This window comes from Rhipicephalus microplus, chromosome 1, assembly GCF_043290135.1.
Source record: "Rhipicephalus microplus isolate Deutch F79 chromosome 1, USDA_Rmic, whole genome shotgun sequence".
Lineage (NCBI taxonomy): Eukaryota > Metazoa > Arthropoda > Arachnida > Ixodida > Ixodidae > Rhipicephalus > Rhipicephalus microplus.
Genome location: NC_134700.1, coordinates 261,173,887 through 261,188,569, shown reverse-complemented (window position 1 = coordinate 261,188,569; position 14,683 = coordinate 261,173,887).

The window sequence follows — 14,683 nt, the reverse complement described above, 5'->3', positions numbered from 1 at the left end:
CTGATCATTTCGGCGACAGTGATTGGTCGATTCGTTTCTCTGCGAGGGAATTTTATGCCTTAAAATTCGTGTGTCTTGCGCCTTATGAAACGGCCAAGGGACACTTAAAAAACAATTTTCCTCACAATAATAAGATACTTTTTCACAATACGAAAACCACCATGCTTACCGCGAGACGACGCTTCGTAAGCGAGGAAAGGAAAAAAACAAATGTGGGCTGCGACGCCACCGTAAAGCTTCCGTTCCAATCGCCGTGACGTCATAGACTTTGAAAACGTCTACTAGCCCCTACGTAGTGCCTACTGGGTAAATATGAAGCCAAAGACTAATGACGCCAAGTTTCGAAAACGTTCGTAGATCTAGTGTGGCCGAAATACACATGAGCCATTTTTGACATTTATTAAGTCTGTGGCGTCACGTGCGAAGCCTAAAAATGAAGCTTTGACCTTGATTTTGTGTTCGATTGGGAGTCTACGATAGGAGAATGAATGACGACACAGTTTTCAGAGTATAACTTGTCGTCCTAAAGTGGTTCGTCGCTTCACTTTTAGTGCCTTTTTGATGCAACATTCACGCAACGCAGGGAACGTCTGTCCTTCGCGCAGTAGGCGGGGGCCGTCAGGTTGGCGGCTCACGGGAAACAAATACGGGAGGCCCGACGGGACGGACGTCTTTCTCGTCGGCGCGCCGCAGATGGCACTCGGAGAACACGCCCTGCTTTCCGCGGGGGGGTCTCGGGAGATGAAAGCCGAGCAATGGGTTGGCGCGCATTATCATTACTGCTGCGCGCCGCCGTCGTTGCCATTAATTTCATCTTGCTCTTGTTAAGAGCAGCGCCGCCAGAGCCGTCGGGAGAGAATGCGACTGTTTGCACCGGGCCGCGCACAGGATTGCGTCACCGAGTAATTCGAGCGAACCGCAGAGCTCTTGGGATCTATTAATGGTCTGCCTTTATCATTGTTATTACGCTATACTTCATCAGTAGTAAGGGCTTATCGAGCTCTTCACACTCTTGTCAATATGGTGCCACCGTCATTTTTTTTTGCCTCTGTATTGCGTCACCTTCTTTCTCTCTCTCGAACTTACGGCGTGACACATAAAAGCAGCTATAAAGATTGTCAGTTTTTCTGCTTTTGCATTACGCTTCATTCTTCGAACGAATATCTTCACATCTCATTAGCATATTTTTCGTCCACTTCGTCAATGACAAAGACATTATAATTATTTGCCCAACTCGCTGACAATATATAGACGATTATTCAGTGTCGCTTTATACTCTGTTGAATGCAGCGTTGAATGAGCATTGCTGAAGAATCAACCTGCATTGTCTCATAGAAACAGGAACTGTGTTGATGTCAATCGACGCGGAAGGGCCCACCATGACGTGAAGAGCAACATTAGAGTCGCGAGACCTAATTAAAACTAACCGAGATGACCGGAACAAAAGAAGACGTCAAAATGAGGCGCATTGCTTCATAAACAGAGCAACTTGGTCGCTCGCACAAATTGGTTCTCGTGGTGGCGAGGCAACGGACAGGTTGATTGATTTGATTGATATGTGGGGTTTAACGTCCCAAAACCACTATATGATTATGAGAGACGCCGTAGTGGAGGGCTCCGGAAATTTAGACCACCTGGGGTTCTTTAACGTGCACCCAAATCTGAGCACACGGGCCTACAACATTTCCGCCTCCATCGGAAATGCAGCCGCCGCAGCCGGGATTCGAACCCGCGCCCTGCGGGTCAGCAGCCGAGTACCTTAGCCACTAGACCACCGCGGCGGGGCAGGCAACGGACAGGATAGAATGAAAGAGATCAAGGGAGAGGCAGGGACATGCGACGGGAAAGTTGTAACAGCGGAGGGAAGGGCCTACGCTTAGTGGAGGCCAGCGCGTGGAAGCACCTACACAACAATTTTTCGCAGCGGCACTCCCCGAGCGGACAGTATCTCCAGGTGTTCGAGATTAGCGCGCGCTCAAGGCGACGGGCTGGTTTGAGCGTTAACAATGTGTCCGAGACGAGGAAGACGACTCGATGGTGCGTACACATTGTGGCGATACTCCACTATGCGCGCTTCATTTAAGAGAGAGTCGGTGGCGACCGCCATTTGCATACGTCCGGGCTGCGCACCGCCACTCTAGGGTCCGGGTCGCGACGCGTAATTAGAGAGCAACGCTCACCCTCCTCTGCTGTCTCGAAAACCGCTCTGCGTTGCGCCGACGGACGTCGCGACTTCTCTCTCCCCTTCGGTCCTTCTCCGCGCGTCCTGCCCAATGCGAGCATTCGGAAGCCTCGCGGCCGCTGCCCGTCTAAATATCATCAGTCCATGCTCTTCCCCTTCGTGGTGCGACTCCCGAGACGGTTTCTCGGCGCGCACGGACAGTTGCGCTGCGAGGCGTGCTAGAACGCGGTCATTTTTACGCCTTCTCTTTTTCCCTTTCTCAGCACGTCTCGTCATACCTTCCCTTCCTCCTACCTACAACGACGGACCGGTCTCATCTCTATTAGTGTCCGCGGGAGGAGTCCTAAACGCTGACGCGCAACTTCGTCGATTCTCGCTGTTTTCGGAATCCTGATACGTTGTACCATATTGAGAAGGAAAAATGAAATGGAATGAGGCACAAAATTACTGGTAAATGAAGTTGTTAAGGCCACTTAGTATTTCAGATAAAGGAAAAAAAACTGCCTGCATAGTAATTTGGGCAATTGTATAGCGCCACGAAATGATTTCTTTTCTGTGGCGAGTATTGTAGGCAAATTCATGAGATGGTGACGATGCCTACACAATATCTACAATTTTTAAAAGCGCAGTTATTTGAGCGTTTTTTTGCGATGGGTACCGCAAACAGAAATTATCGCGAAGAAGAATCACCATCACCATGAAGCAGTGTGCACTCGATTTCGTCCTCCTCTTCAACTTCTGCTCTGCTCTCACAACTCGCGCTTCAATTTGTTCGACGCAGAATAAAAGAAAAAAAACTAATGGGCAAGTCCGTTACGTTCCAAAACCACATAACATCACATAACACCTTGCCACGGGACTTAAGTCACGTAACAGCATGTAGTAACTGGTCACCGAATAAAAATCGCATAACGTCACGTAACAATTGACAGTTACTGAAATCACAGACTAAAAAGCACGCAACTGGTCACGTGATTAGAATGATATAAGATCACTTAACTAATCGCGCCACTAAAATAAGTTAACATGCGACAACTAGTCACAGATCTAGAAATCAAGTCACGATCAGCCATATAACTGAAATGACATAAGATCGCGTTATAGCTTGTCGCGTCACATGTTCCCCCCATGAAACACATAACAGCTGGTAAGTTACATGTTCCTGCCATAAGCCACGTAATAGCTACTCGCATTAGTTGCTCCCGCCCTAAGCCACGTAACATCTAGTCAGGTTACATGTTCCCGCCCTAAACCACGTAACAGGTAGTCACGTTATATGTTCCTGCCATAAACAACGTAACGGCTAGTCACGTTACATATTCCTGTCGTAAACCACCAAAGAGCTGGAAAGGCGACTAAGATAAGAACAACGTGTACCATATAGTCACGTCTAACAGATAGGGACAGCCAAGTCCAGCCGAACCTGGGATACTTAGTATTGCTAACAAAAACTTAGCGTCTCTAGCAAAAGCTTATTAGTAGCAAAATTGAGCTAGCTATAGCAATAGCTCAGTTCGTGGTTCTCGCCTTGCGCAATTGGTACAAACAGCGCACTTTTTTACGAACAAAATAATTTGTTAATTCAATTGAATTGAATATACCTACAAATGTACAGTTCTTTGAGGTTTGTTCCCTTAGTCCATTAAAACTAGGATGTATGCGCCGGTGTTCAATAAGAGATAAGCTGCATTTTTCGGCAAAAGTGCCTAATTTAATCGCGACAGTCTTGACTGGGAATACACGAACAGTAATTATTAAGTAGTATTCATTATTCGTAGTTATCTCAATGGCCGTACAGTTTATGTATCCACGTTGTCACATATATTTACTCGTTTACTGGCCAATCACACCAGGTGGGTATGACTGATTGTTTTGATTCCCCTTTTATTCTATATAGTGCAACCTACCAAGAAGGATCGGCCGTAAAATGACCGCCACCTTGTTATATAACAGGCTTTCCTCATACTTTAAAAAAAGTTAGGGAATAGATAGTTTTCACATCATTTGTTAGATTACGTTAAATTTGTGATGGGTGTCTTCATCATCGTCGTCACCATCATCATCACCACTAGCTAGGAATCGTTATGATGATTCACGTGACTGAAGATAAACATCCATGTGATAGACTTTGCGTATGGTAAGACTTGTCGCAGATCACCTTCAGTAACAAGAGCTAACTTCTGTAATGACACCCTGCTACGGAGACTAGTGGTGAACGCAGAGATTGTGGAACGGAAGCATCCAATTTTTCAAGCGGAACCGAAGAAGGCGTGACCGGCACGACGGACTCGTTCGTACGGGTCGGGTCGTCGTCGTGTCACTGCGAAAGGTACGGCTTGAGGGGACAGAAGACGTTGACCTCTACTAGAAACGAAGAGAGAGCGAGAGAGAGATGGAGGGGTGTGCGTGAACATGGTCGTCGCCTGTGATCATCTCCAGGCTGTCGCCTCCACGGGTCTAGACCGTGAACGCAGGAGAAATCGCAGCTCGTCCGGCGCACATACACGCACCCTCGCTCGAACGCCGGCAATACGTATCCACAAGCGGCGTGCTCCATTCTGTCTCAGGCTACGAGTCCATTAGACAAGGAACGAAGCAAACACTAGCGGACAGAAACGCTTACGAGGATGGGCGTCGAAGCCACCGTCTCTGGGTAAGGGGGACTCCTTGCGAGGATGTCCTGCGGCGCAACGTGCGTTGCGAGGATGTCCTGCGGCGCAACGTGCGGAAAGGAGGGCGATGTTCTGCTAGAGGGGATGAGCGAGAGGCTCTGGCGTGTTTGCCTGCGCCGAGAGAGGAAAGACGATGCTGGGATCCTGAAATGATGGCGGCGCGCCACCGCCTTCCCCGCGAATGCTTCCAGTCAGCGGGACGCGCTTCGCGATCGACACTGCCCCTCCATCCCGCTCGCTTGACAGTGTCTTCCTCATCTGTGCCCTGTAGCAAGGACAGCGCTTGTTCCTTGTGTTTCACCCCCGCTTTGTTTCGCAGCCCAAAGTGAGACCCCGTGAGCCTTTGCTTAGCGGGCTTCAGTCTTGCCTTGCCTCGCTCTATTTGGCCCCGCCGCTCATTTCCTCTGGCTGCTCGTCACTGATGTCAAGGATGTGGGTGCAGGCTCGGGAGAGGTTTACGGCGACATAGTCGCCAGTTGCGAGATCTCCCGTGGCACGAGCGATGCTTCCACGACAAGCTGTGTGGTAGTAAGACAAGCCTGCTAGTCATCTCGCGGAACCTAGGTACTCGGCAGTTTATTCTCTTATCTCCTTGCCCGATGTTTCCGGTTTTATTACGATATCGCGTATGCCCAAAAGATCAATGACGGTGCACGAGTTTACTTACTTCTGGGTGTTAAGAAGTCACGCGGTAAATCCTACAAAACAGAAACTTCAGCGATAGTCTTCCTAGCTTACGTTTCCACGTCGTGCAAGTAATAAATAACAAAATAGTATTTTATGATTGCAGTACCTTACACCTTGTTGCTCCGTGTTTGAAGTTGAAAATTGATGCGGCTGCTTGTGATTTTACTGGTGTTTTAGTGGTTTTTACATTTGGGCGTCGATTCATCTAGTGCACACGATCACCCAACCGAAATATTTTTCTTAATATTTGGTTTCTATGATATTTAAGTATCTAAGTTTCTAACGACTCCTGATGCAATAAACCAACGCGGCATACAAATGTAGCAATATTGGGTCTAAGTGTCCTTTCGCGTTATCTTCAGAAGATTTGTAACAAAAGCGACTCTGAAAAATTTTTCAAGCTTATCGTTTTACGTATTAATCGACTATTTTTCAGTTTTTACGTGCGAAAAACATATTATTATTATGAATCATATAGTAGTAGGGTTCTGCATGCCTGATATACGCCTTCTGAAATTTATTAAGTCTCTCTCTCTCTGTCATGCAGCAGTGAAAACATAGCGTGCCTTACTATCTTGGACTTACATTCTTCTCTCAATTTTTCTTCTCTCTTCTGAAGAGGGTCGTCTGAAATCAACAGCAATGGCTGTCGAAACGCTGTCTGACACTTCTCGACGACAGTTGCAGGATCTTTTACTTTTCGTTTATTCTTGTCACACACGCACAAAAAAAAGAACGACGAGGACAGGAATAAGAAACGGCATCCCGGATGAAATAGGGAGGAGCACGTCGAGCAAACAAGAAATAAAGATTAAGGCATAAATCCACTCTTGTCATTCCAAGCACGTCTCTCTTAGCAGCAAGGATCGCGGGGCACTCGTCGTATTGGGAATTAATGCCTAAATCCATATTGATGGACCCGGGAACCGGCCACACGGTGGAAGCCCAAAACAAGAACACAGTGCAGAAGCGAGATCTAAAGAAGACGATACAAAAGAGTACTGGCATCCTCCAAGCGAAAAAAAAAAAACCCCGTTCTGTGCAAAAGCACCGAATCCCTATTGCCACCCACCATTGCCAGTACGACGATATCATTTCGTATCGGTTTGCCTTTTGCTCTGAGATGCGGTTGCTTGTTTCTGCTTCTCTCTCTGGTATCAGTGTTTCCAGAAGACACCTCATTTGGCTCTTTCCTGGCGGCGTCGCAAGTGAAGCGCGCCCGAAGGTGTTGACGTGTGGCTGTGTCTGGTGCTCCGGAGAGATCCATAAAAGCGTATCGTGCCCCGCTTAAGCCTGATGTAGCAGAATATGAGCGCCGTTTTCCGGACTGGTTGCTGCTCGCGGCAGACGTTAGACGAAGCACCGTGAAGCACAGGTGTCATTGCTGCGCTTGTGTCGAAGAGCACGCACATCCAGCAGCGTCAATGTCCCTAGCTCAATGTTTGAACTGACGAGAAAAAAAATGTAGTCTAGACGCCAACGTAACGTTAAAATCAGCCTGTACGCACGGTATTTTCTCGAAAGAAAGATTGCGTCGGGGAACGTAGCAAGAGAGAGGAGAGTTTCGAAGTGGAGATCAGTTAAGCAGGGAAGCGTTTTGCACGACTTACAAGCTTGTAATACACGGACCACTCTAACACGCAAATGAGATGTGCAACCACATGATTGACATCACGATTCTGTGATTAGCAGTGCTCTAGGTAATTAAGTAGTGTTCAGTTAACTGAAGTAGGCCTTAAAATAAATAAGTAAATAATAAATAAAAAATAAATCTTGACCCATGCCTCATGAGTCCTCGTTGTTATTACGGCTTCTACAATGTCGTAACAAGTCACCTAACAGTCTTTTTAAACCGTTAACAAGCAAGTTTGCAAAGCTAGACAACCATTGCGTCTCAATGATCTCCAGTGGCTCGCGTTCGACTATAAATGAACCCTGCAAGCCGGATGACTGAGCGTATGCGTAGTTTGCACATATATATATATATATATATATATATATATATATATATATATATATATATATATATATGTATATATATATATATATATAATGAGATCTCACAGAACAATATTGCCAAGGAAAATATAGGAGAAGATATTAGACCAAATTGCAATGTTAATATGAAGAAAAGTGGGTGAAAAGATAACTTGCCGTGGGCAGGATCTGAGTCAGCAGCCGAGTCCTGCCCACGGCAAGTTATCTTTTCATCCCCATTTCTTCATACTTACATTACAATTTGGCCTAACATCTTCCCCAATACTTTCCTTGGCATTATTGTCGGTTAGATCTCATTATTATTGTGTAAAACACGGAAAAACGAGCCCTTAGACTTACACTTCTTTCCTTATATATATATATATATATATATATATATATATATATATATATGTGTGTGTGTGTGTGTGTGTGTGTGTGTGTGTGTGTGTGTGTGTGTGTGTGTGTGTGTGTGTGTGTGTGTGTGTGACGTAAGAAGGCAGAGATGGTTAGGAGAAGTAGATGAGGAAGAAGTCAGAATAGAATAAACATGGCGTATGAGCCATGCCACGTCTGCAGTCATCATAGCGTCACACGAGCCGACAGGATGGAGACCTGCCTGCCCCTTCATCAGTCGCTCATCATCGACGCAGTTCCCCACAAGACGCCCAGACCATACATCCACTACCGATTCATCTTCAACCTGGACACAACGACCAGCACCATGACAGATTCATCGGCCGACCTTGACATCCCCAAGTACACCGGAGCAGCGGGCGATGGACCCGTGCAGGACTGATTCTACCTATACGAGCTCCACGCTACCGCTGCATCATGGTCGGAACGGGAGAAGATCATCAACTTTACCGACTACATCTCCGGTGAGGCTTTCAAATTCTACCTCACTCACATATTTCAAAATGACGAGTCATGGAAAAAGAATAAAGAAGAAACGACCATCCGATTTCAAGAATACAATGACTATTATGACGAAGACTCGCTTATAACCAACCATCCACAGGCAATCGCACTCGGTTGTCAATTTCACAAGCAGTCTTCAAGATTACGAACGCCCAGCATGAATCGACCACTGCCACAACACAACGTGGAACATGAGTACACTGACAGGCGACCAAGCGTATTTCGGGAAAACCACAAACATCGCGCGGGCCTGCGTTTTACACGCAAGACGGCACTTCCAAAATCATCGCTTCAGCATATGACACGAGACGTTGCTCAACCACTTGATGCTCCCTATTCTTCGTCTCGCATACATGGCCCGCCACCCGGTTTTACATCACGTGGCTCCTCAGGTGCTCGTAACGCTAACCGTCTGCCTCGTAAGGACACCGTGTTCACAATAGGTGAACCATCGACGCATCGGGAAAATACCCAACCACGACATGACGACTCGAAAAGGTGTTTTTCATCACAAGACTTTATTTCTATGGCGCAACCAGGCTCTGGCCCTTCTGTGCAGATACATGCACCAGAAGAGCATGCACCGTTCGTTGCACAGAACGGAAGCCATTCCCAACTGGAATTTGACCAAACCACGCCTGATGCCGCATCGCCATTGAAAGCACAGCCATCTGAAAGCCCAAACACAGGAGGCTCGGAAGCGACTCCGACAGGTGGCCAGGTGCCAGAAGCCTACGTAATCAATGCTGTCGAAGGCGCCTCTGATGTTCCTCCAGTCAAACCTGTCTTACCAACTTCGTTGCCTGAAAAGCTTTGCAACAGCTACCAACTGAACACTACGTCAAATCGCCAAGAAAAACATTGTCTTATTGCAAAAAGGCTGCCACCTCATCAACACTTATCGCAACATCAGCAAGGTCAGAACAATGAAATCGCCCAGATTAAGCGTCTTGTTATTCGACACGGACAACTAGAGACGTCGGAAGAACACACATGGCGTCAAGAAAGACGTTTACAAACGACTCAACCGAAACGACAACATATTCAAGATGCCTCACTCGAGACAAAGAAAGCATCGAATCTCAGACATTTTCCCAAGAGACGTCGAGTAAGTTTTCTCAAGCAGAGATCAATACTCAGGCAACATGACATACGACGACGGAAATGGCGCAAATCAACACCCTGTATTCCGGAAGGACGTGGAAATCACCGCAACAACCTTGGTCAACAAACACGTAGACGGGTGGCGCTGCATGTGTACCAATCAAGGCAAAGAGCACGACGCCTACGCAAATCAAGCTGGTGGTGCTCCAAAGCCTTCACACTACGTTCATTCCTTGCCAGAGTACAAACACTTTCATCATCTGCAGTTTCCACATTAAAGGTGTACTTGTGTTCTGCAGTACGCAACAGTCAGCCTCGCCCACCAGAACTCCAGGACTTACCGGACTGCTGCACTCTCCTGTGAAGCTAGTGTGTTTACGGAAACTTCCTGGGACATAGAACGATCTTCCCTTTTTTGACAGTGTTCACTTTTAAGCCGTGCATGTTCGGTTTTTAATTTTTGTTCGTCTGACGCGACTTCTTTCGGGGGGAGGGGGAATCCTGTGACGTAAGAAGGCAGAGATGGTTAGGAGAAGTAGATGAGGAAGAAGTCAGAATAGAATAATCATGGCGTATGAGCCACGCCACGTCTCCCAGTCATCATAGCGTCACACACACACACACACACACACACACACACACACACACACACACACACACACATATATATATATATATATATATATATATATATATATATATATATATATATATATATATATATATATATATATATATATATATATATATATATATATATATATATATATATATATATATATACTTGAGACACCCTGAATGTTCTCAGAAAGTCGCCGCTTGCTTTGCTTTTATTTTCAGTCGTTTCATTTAATTGTGCAGGTTGAAAAGTTACAGGAGCGCAATCGCAACGCTTCAGTACTCAACTCATGGTGGTACAGCGCAGCTTTCCCTTCAACATAGTCTTTATGCGGTGAAGCATAATTTAAAGTCAGAAAGAAAAAGTCTCAAGGGATTCGTTTTGTGTGCAGAATGAACGCCCTTCACAGTAATTCAGGTAGAAAATAGTGTGAGTGTGTGAGAGAGAGAGAGCCCCTCCACGGTGGTATAGTGGCTAAGGTATTCGGCTGCTGACCCGCAGGTCGCGGGATCAAATCCCGGCTATGGCGGCAGCATTTCCGATGGAGGCGGAAATGTTGTAGGCCCGTGTACTCAGATTTGGGTGCACGTTAAAGAACCCCAGGTGGTCAAAATTTCCGGAGCCCTCCCCTACGGCGTCTCTAATAACGAAATGGTGGTTTTGGGACGTTAAACCCTACAAATCAATCAATCAATCAATCAGAGAGAGAGAGAGAGAGAAATATTTTAATAGAGAGCCAGATAAGTTCGTCTGGCTTTTCAGTTGACGTGCTACTCCAGGTAATGGGTGATTACTATGATATATAATGTCATAAACACGTACAGCTGTCACGAGTCCCTTTAATTAGGGAGGCAATCGCCGGGTTAATTCCAAGGGCCGAAGTATCGGCCCCCCGAACCACACCACGAAAGCGTGGACAATTTAGAAGTGGTCCTTTTTGGCGTGCCAGCGGACGCCGGCTGTGGCCCAAAGAACAAGTCAGAGCCGAGAGTTGATAAACAAAACAAAATTATATTCTCGATAATGGCAGATCAAAAACAATACACAAGTATGCACACTCCACAATAGTTGAATACAATATGTCACCAATCAAACAACGTACTACAAAGTACAATCAGCCACACTCGAAACAACGGCCACAGACAACAATACGCACTACAATGCAGTCGCATGCATTGAACAACCAAGACACTTAAAGACTAAAGAGTTAAAAAACTTATTCAGTCCAAAGCTCTTGGAACAAAAGTCTGAATGATACTCTTCCGAGAATCACTCACTCAAAGTCCAGCGTTGTTGTCGTTCCGCTTCCCCCGAAGTTTCTCTTCCAGGAAACCTCGCGTCTTCAATTGGCCACTCTCCAAGCTTCAACCTTCTTCGCCGGAAACACGTCGGCTTCCCACACGCAGCTGTTGCCACGCGTCTTCGCTCGCTAGCGGTAGACATACACTCTTGCCTGTAGCTCGAGTCTTCACCCCTCAGGTGGAAATCCTCTTCTTCACCTTCTTTGTCACGGAAGACAAAAGGCTTCGCCCACAAGGCGGAACACCCTACGCACTCTGGCGCATACTTTCTTCTTCTCCTGCTTTGTCACTACAGACAAAACATTCGCCGACTACACGGCGGAATACCCTACGCGCTCTGGTGCTAACTTCCGTCTTCTCCTGATCTCCCATCTCTGCTGCTCGGTTAAATACCTTCCGCGCGAGATTCCAGAAAGTTCTCATCATTTCGTCGGCGCGATACGCAGCGAAGGCTGGGGGAAAGGGCGAGACGATACGGGGGCCGTCTGCGACGGATGACGCAACCCGGCATCACCACGCCCCTTTCCATCGAGAAATTTCTAGGGCTTGTGTGGCCGCCGACGCGAGGAGGTTCGTTGGCGAACCTACGCTTCCGAGGGGAGAGGGACGCGCGCCCGGGGAGTCTTTGGATGCTTGTTTTTTTTTATCGTTGACCTCTCGGTGCTTCGTCACGAGAATTTGGCGGCACGCCCTTTTTTGAGCACTCGTTTTGTGACAACAGCACATACAGTCACTCACACGCCATACCATATATACAACGCCTCATTCGGTCTTGTGGGCCACAATAATGCCAGTAGTGCTTTTGTGGCGTGTAACGCACTTCAGTTGTTCTTACAAGGGCCTAGAATATCTGTAAATTTCAGGTTTGTGTCTCGTAGAGCACGTCAAGAACACATTTGAATTCAAAGAGGCACAAAATGGTTTATTGAAGCTGTTTTTTTTTCAAGCTGTTTGCTAGATGTACATTCGGCGTAGTTTTTTGGTGTGCACACGATGATCTGAGGCATTGTAATCACACATGATTGTCTTATGTGCGAATGGCGTTTTTTTTTCGAAAAGATCGCGCAGAATATTTGACTACTTGAGCAGAAGTAGGTAGAAAATAAACCAGTTGTTAGGTTGCGCTTGTTTGTTCATCTCTTTTCTTCGTCCCTCTTAGTCTCGCACAGAGTGGCTGAACGATCAAAACACTAATGATAACAATTGTACGCGGTAATGTAGAGTTACTTTTATGCGATTGACGCGAGCACTTTGATTGAAACTCTCAAAGTGATTGGCGCTTGCTGACCACTGGGCGAGAAAGCAGGAAGTGCGTCATTATCTAGTAAAAGTACAGCTAACCTTTTAATGTGTCTTAGTTTTGTTGTAATAGACTCTTTGATAACGGTTCTAGAAATTTAAGCAGCTAGCTCGTAGTTCCATCGCACATCGCTACAGAGTCAATAACCTCGTCACTGCTTGCAGTAGCGCGCGGCTCAGCCAAGCCCCGGACGCTAACTACGTTGTCAAGCCCGTCATTCCGGAGGCTTAGCTGGGGCATATAGCTTAAACGCCGCGTACTTTTTTAGCCACTTTTGTCTAGCTCGGTACACGCCCCTTCATGTAACGGAGGACCTTCTGGCGCACATGATGTCCTGGTTAAAGCCACGTCGCGTGCCTGCGCTAGATACATAAAGTATAAAAAACTACAGGAAAGACCCCCTTAGGCAAGACAGGTTTATTTTCGCTAGCCTCCGGTGAATGGACTGGTGAGCGCAGGCCGCGTCATACACCACGTAAAGAAAAAAAAAGAGGAGGATGGGAAAAGAGGTGAGTGGGGAGGAGAGGGGGTGTTTTTATTGTTTTACAGAGGGAATTCTTTGTTTCTTTCTCGAGTTTCGCCGCTGCCCCCGTCTGTGCCGCTTTTCAAGCTTGATCGCTTGCCGCCGTGCCGGTCTCTCTCCCCTTTCGGCCCGTTCTCTTTCCCTTTTAATGAGCGCTCTGTCGCACGCTAATTAAAGCCTTTGAATAACGGCCGATTCCGGACACACGCGTGGAGCAAACCTGCTTCAGCGCCCGAGAGCACCCTCTTCCTCACTGCCCTCTGCTTTCATTTCGCTAACTTCGACGTCGGCGCCCGCTTCGATAACACGGCTGGTGTAGATCGAGCCCGCGGCATTAGGAGTGTGAGGCTGTATGGCATTGAGGAAACGCCAAAGGGATTTTGTTCCCCTTATCAAAGGAGCTGGCGTGGGCGAAACGTGCGACTGTTGTCCCTTTTAGAGTGAGAGGTTGTAATACGGTTTCAACTACGTTTTGCATGTCGCCTGAGTTACTATGGCGCTGAATTGCCTACGATGCGCTTTCTTCGTCGAAAAGATTGCAATAGGCTTTAGGGCACCTGTGTAATCCCTCAAATAATGGTAAATTTTTGCGCCACTGCTGGACTAGCGCGTGGCCATATACCTGTCCCTATTTGTTGAATGTAGATTTTACAAGTCATTTACAAAGTGGATATAAAGAAAGTGGCTTGATATCGCACTTGTCTATAAAATATGACACTAATATTTTTGCCCATGCAACGCACCAGAGCAAGCTGTTGAGAATCCCATATAAGGTAAACCTAGTGATGAGTTTTCTTTCTTTTTACAATGATTGACTGACTTAATATCTCTCGTGACACGTCACAATACTAGTGCTGCTGAGATTTCAACAAATCTCCACTTTTGTGACTTGCGTTGATGCAGTGCGAAGGGCGGGAATAATGGAATAGCCGAGGGCAGACCGCGTAACTGCGACACGTAGTTAAAGAATAATGCCAGTGATAAAGAATGAAACAGAACAAAGCAAAGGCCCCTCATGCTTCAGATGTCTCACCTTGGAGCTACTTTCACCTTGTTTCGGTGCTGTGGCGTGACCCGAGAAGCGTGGAATAAGAAAAAAAGCATGTAAAGAAAACGAGAGGTGTGGAAGTGGGGTGGAAAAACCATCAAGCCACCGTTCCATCTTTTCCTCCATTGCCCTTCGTGACTTTTTTTCTTCTTTTACCTGACGGGAGTCAACAGGTGTGCGAGCCAGGTGCGGCCGAGGAACGGCACGGGGTTAAAAAATGAAAGAAAAAAAGATACAATGAAACAGAATAAGAAAGAACCGGAAGGGTGTTCCGGAAAACGGGAGAAACGTCAGGCGAGGAAGAACGGAAACCGATGGACCCTGTGGACTGAAGACTCTCGAAAAACAC